Consider the following 6122-nt stretch of genomic DNA (forward strand, 5'->3'; position numbering starts at 1 on the left):
GAGTCTTTCCCCTCCATAGGGAAAATGTATATATATTATATTTATATTTTATATATTATATAAAATATGTTATAAAATATTATATAATAATATAATATATTATTATAAATTATATAATAGATATATTTCAGTAATATATTATATATTATTATATTGTATGTTATTAATATATAATATATGTTATATATTATATAATTATACTATACAATATATAGTATATATTATATATAATATTTATAATATATTTCAGTTATATATATATAATTCTTTCCTATTATAGGTGGGCCCAAGATATTGAATATAGTTCCTTGTGCCATACAGTAGGTCCTTGTTGTTTATCTATTTCATTTATAGTAATGTATATCTGTTAATCCCAAACTCCTAATTCATCCCCCCTCCCAAATTTCTCCTTTAGTAACCATAAGTTTTCTTCTATGTCTGTGTGTCTCCAACTTTTCATTTTTTTCAGTTCAGTTCAGTTTAGTCACTCAGTCGTGTCCAACTGTTTGTGACCCCATGGACTGCAGCACGCCAGGCCTCCCTGTCCATCACCAACTCCTGGAGCTTGCTCAAACTCATGTCCATTGAGCTGGTGATGCCATCCAACCATCTCATTTGTCGTCCCCTTCTCCTGCCTTCAATCTTTCCCAGCATCAGGGTCTTTTCTGGTGAGTCAGTTCTTCGCATCAGGTAGCCAAAGTACTGGAGTTTCAGCTTCATTTTTTTTTACATATGTATTTACTTGGCTGCATCAGGTTTTAGCTGTAGCAAAGGGAATCTTTGCTGTATCATGCAGGATCTTTAGTTTGAATGCATGGACTCTCTAATTGCAGCAGGTGGGTTTAGTTGCTCCAAGGCATGTGGGATCTTGGTTCCCCAACCAGAGATAGAACCCAGGTGCCCATGCATTGCAAGGCACATTCTTAATCACTGGATCACCAGGGAAGTCCCATGACTCTAGCTTTTTAGGTCACATCGAGTAAGAAGACATTTACCTCTTACTGCTAAATGAAGAACACATTATCTCTGTGATCACACTTTGGAAGTTGTGTTTAAAGATTCCGGTCTTTGGAACATAATATCCATTTGTTAAAATTGGACTTTCCATTGACCTGGTTTCCTCGCAGGTTCAAGCCTAAACTTTTCAAGTTCAAGACAGAGATTTGTGTTTCTTTTCTCGTTTCCCTGGAACATGATGCCATCCCTCAGTTTTCAGACCGAACTCCAGGGGAGAAATCCTCAGCGACAGGATGGTCTCCAAAACCAGGAGAGAAAAGAGTCTGCTTTAAACAACTGCCAGGCAAGACAGTGGTGGTCAGGTAGCAGCCTCACCCCCACCAGCATGAATCTCCCACCCCACCACCACGAACAGTACCAGAACCTCCACACTCCTGCAGCTCAGTCCCTGGAGAAGTCAGAAGCCGCAAAGAGCTTACTGGAAGAGGAGGAACACAAGAACAAGGCTGGAAACTTAACCTCCAGCAGCTTCCCACCTCTTTCTCCCACTGCAGGCTTGCTAGCTTCCTACAGGTTTGTGCTGAAAGAATAGAGTTTCAACCTTAAACCAGAGTTTTGTAACATAGGTCTGGACACTTAAAGATTGTGCCTGTGTAAGAGAACCCTCCTGCACTGTTGGTGGGAATATAGATTGACACAACCTCTACGGAGTACAATATGGAGGGTCCTTAAAAAACTAAAAATAGAACTACCATATGACCCAGCAATCCCACTACTGGGCATATACACCGAGAAAGCTGTAATTCAAAAAGACACGTGTACCCCAGTGTTCGCTGAAGCACTGTTTACAATAGCCAGGACACGGAAGCAACCTAGATGTCTATCGACAGATGCATGGATAAAGAAGATGCGGTCCAAATATATACAATGGAATTTTACTCAGCTAGAAAGAGGAATGAAATTGGATCACTTGTAGTGATGTGGATGCACCTAGAGTCTGTCATACAGAGGAAAGTAAGTCAGAAAGAGAAACACAAAATATCGTATGGTAACGTATAAGGAATCTAGAAAGATGGTATGGATAAGCTTATTTGCAGATCAGAAAAAGAGACACAGACGTACAGAATGGATATGTGGACGCAGAGGGGGAAGAGGAGGGTGAGACAGATTGGGAAAGTAAGACTGACAATATATGCACTGCTGCTGCTGCTGCTGCTGAGTCGCGTCAGTCGTGTCCGACTCTATGCGATCCCATAGATGGAAGCCCACCAGGCTCCTCTGTCCCTGAGATTCTCCAGGCAAGAACACTGGAGTGGGTTGCCATTTCCTTCTCCAATGCATGAAAGTGAAAATTAAAAGTGAAGTCGCTCAATCGTGTCCGACTTTTAGCGACCCCATGGACTGTAGCCCACCAGGCTCCTCCGTCCATGGGATTTCCCAGGCAAGAGTACTGGAGTGGGGTGCCATTGCCTTCTCCGAATATATATACTACTGTGTGTAAAATAGATAGCTGATGGGAAGCTGCTGTATGCCATAGGGAGCTTAGCTCGTGCTCTGTGATGACGTAGGGGTGGATGGAGCGGGTGGAAGGGAGGTTCATGAGGGAGGAGATGTATGTATACATACAATGATCCACTTCATTGTAGAGCAGAAACTAACACAACATTATAAAGCAATTATACTCCAATAAAGAAGGGAGAGAAAGATTGTGCCTGTGTTCTGACTTAAAATGATTATATGACTTTTTATTATCTAAGAAGTTTTGAAAAAAAAAATGGCAATGGGGCTGGCATTTTGGTCCAGGGGCAAAGAAAAGATCAAGCCCCCCAGGCCGATGTAATGACACAGCTGGGGACAAAAAGAAAGTCACTTTATTGCCACATCCTATGAGTCATTGTTACTCAATGTTTTGAGTACTCAAACAGTGAGCAGCACTCAATGTACTGCTACATTGACCAGAAATCCTCCCATGTTTCTAGAGGATCTTCGAGTGATTTCCAGCTCTAATTTGGATATTTTTCCCATGAATCATTTTGGTGGGGATTTTAGAGAAGAAACTTTGCGCATGCCAGCATTTTGCCTAAGAGTATCCATCCCAGGGATTTCCCCAGCAGTCTAGTGGTTAAGACTCCACCTTGCAATGCAGGAAGCATGGGTTTGACTCCCTGGTCAGGGAAATAAGATTCAACATGGTGCACAATAAAAAAGGAAAAAAAAATGACTATCCATATCCAATCAGTCCAAATGTGACCTTAGAATTTAGAAAGGAGAATGGTGGCTCGGATGGTAAAGAATCTGCCTGCAATGCAGGAGGTCTGCATTCTGATCACTAGGTCTGGAAGATCCTCTGGAGAAGGGAATGGCAAACCACTCCAGTATTCTTGCCTGAATTATTCCATGGACAGAAGAGCCAGGCAGGCTACAGCCCATGGGGTTGCAAAGAGTCGGACACAACTGAGCAACATTCACTTTGTGCAAAATTACAACTTAGATTCTTCTAGACATTTAAAGACTTCCCGACTTGTTTTCAAACTTTTCACCAATTCCTTTAGAAAAGTATTAGTAAGAGTAGCTGCTCTGACAGATAAGCTCCCACTTCCCCAGGGCTGACGTTCTATATTCCAGCATTGGTGTATATATTCCAGGGTTCGTGTCCCCAGCCTCCTCTCCATTGGTGGGCAGATGAGAAAGAGAATGAGAAAGGTGTTAACCGGCCCAGCCTGGAAATGCCATACACCCCCTGCCCACAGACCATTTTCTGGAATTCAGTCTTGCAGCTGCGTCTGACTGTAAGAGAAGCAGAACCAAGTAGCTGACTTCCGTGATGAGGAAGAGGAGGAAATGGGCTTGATGAGTGTCTAACAGGTGACTGTCGCACACACAAATATACATATTAAGGTGTAATAAATGTGAAGATGTCAGTTAAGGAACTTCTCTGGTGGTCCCATGGGTAAGACTTCCCATGTAGGGGACACAGTTTCGATCCCTGGTCGAGGACCGAGGATCCCACATGCCTCGCAGCTAAAAAACCAAAACATAAAGCAGAAGCGATAATGTAACAAATTCAATAAAGACTTTAAAAACATATATTTGATAAATAAAAAGGATGCAATTAATATTCACAGGATACCAAGAAATAGGATGATAATTCTACTAGTCACATTCTAAAGATCTGAGTACTGCAACCAGCGCACACTTCAGTTGAATGCCTAAATTAGCCAATTGTTATTATCAAAGTTTGATCGAAGACAAACAGCACCCTCACAGAATGAACCTTTGAAATTCAAGAATAAATCCGAAGTTTTATTAAAAGTAAATAAAATTATCCTCTTATTAAGGCAAGCAGGATTTCCCTGGTGGTACAGTGGATAAGAATCCGCCCGCCAACACAGGGGACAACACAGTTCGATCCCTGGCTCGGGGAAGATTCCACATGCCTCAGAGCAACTAAGCCTCTGAACCACAGTTACTGAGCCTCTGCTCTAGAGCTGGTGCTCCGAAACAAGAGAAGACAATCACAAGGAAGAGTAGCCCCGCTCACCAAAACTAGAGGAAAGCCTACACGGCAACGAAGACCCAGTGCAGCCAAAAATAAATAAATAAATCTTTTTAAAAAAAAAAGAATATTGAGTATGAAGTAGGTAACTTTAGGAAGACAATTATATTCTCTTGAGTCACTAAATGTTTATTAGAATTTAAGTAATGATAGTAAATAAGGGAGTTGTATTTAGCTCCTTTAACATTTTTATATAATGAATATACGTTTATACAACTGGCTGATAAAATTTCAGTGAACACAGAACCTAGGATGATTGTCAGCCCACGCCACATCTAGGCACTCGCTAGAGTTTGAAATTAATCTGAAAAACACGCCTTGGTAATATGACCGACGTCATTACTGCAGTTGAATATGGTGGTAATCTAAGCTCTTACACAATCACTCCTCCAGCATGAGGTCAGGGATGGCCCAAATGACCCTGTAGACAGCTCTTGACTCCAGTTTTCCAAAGGCCAAGGCTGAAGCCACGTACATGGTGGAGTGTAGATAAATACCTAGGTCAAAGTCACACCATGGTTTATCCCTTAAAAACTTATTAAATTCTTGCCTCTTTCTAATGCCTTCTAGTAAGATTCCTATACAGAGCAAGCACATGGATCTGCAGGTTTTGATCATGTACGTATTGTTCATTTGCTGTTTCCAGTGTCAGAGGCCTGTAAACGCTTCTTACCCTCACCTGTCCCCTTCATCTAGAGGCTCGGTCCTCTTCTCAGCATCGGCACTTCTGCCTGGGCCCTACTTGGATGTAACTAGCGGGTACCACCACGTGTCTCCCCCTCAGCTCTGGGCCTCTGACAACACTTGTTCATCTAAACACATCTCTGTTTCCCATGCTTTCTGGACATGGCCTTGGACAGCCTAGTGTTCCTCATTAATAAAGACTCTGGGGGACTCTCCTGGTGGTCCAGTGGTTAAGAATCTGGCTGCTAATGCAGCGGACATGGGTTTGATCCCTGGTCTGGGAAGATCCCACATGCCGCGGAGCAACTGAGCCTGTGCCCCACAACCACTGAGGCTGCACTCTGTCCTCCGCAACAAGGGAAGCCACCGCAATGCGAAGCCCACGCACCACAGCTAGAGAAAGCCTGCGTGCAGCAACCAAGACCCAGTGTAGCCGAAAATTAAATAAATAAGTAAATACTTAAAGAAAAAAAAGACTGGGGCCACTGCAACCGCTCTTACCTTGCCTCATACCCAAACTTGCTCTCACTACCATGCTGCTATTCCTCCAGTGGGACAGAAGCACGACTCAAACTTACTGGATTGTTTGGCTATATTCAGCGTTTATTTCCTAGGGAGCAAAAAGAAAACCTTCCTCTATATCTAAGGTTTCTCCTACTGAGAGGGAGGCTTATTATTCAGCTCAAAGGTTTACAGGCAGAAAATAAGCAATTTCCAAGTTTGGGGCACTTCATCATAATATCCGCCTGATGAAGTTAAACGTCCAACACAGGTCCGTCTAGTCAAGGCTATGGTTTTCCAGTAGTTATGTATGGATGTGAGAGTTGGACTATAAAGAAAGCTGAGCACCGAAGAACTGATGCTTTTGAACTGTGGTGTTGGAGAAGACTCTTGAGAGTCCCTCGGACTGCAAGGAGATCCAAGC

The sequence above is a fragment of the Budorcas taxicolor genome, chromosome 9, assembly GCF_023091745.1.
Source record: "Budorcas taxicolor isolate Tak-1 chromosome 9, Takin1.1, whole genome shotgun sequence".
Taxonomy (NCBI): Eukaryota; Metazoa; Chordata; class Mammalia; order Artiodactyla; family Bovidae; genus Budorcas; species Budorcas taxicolor.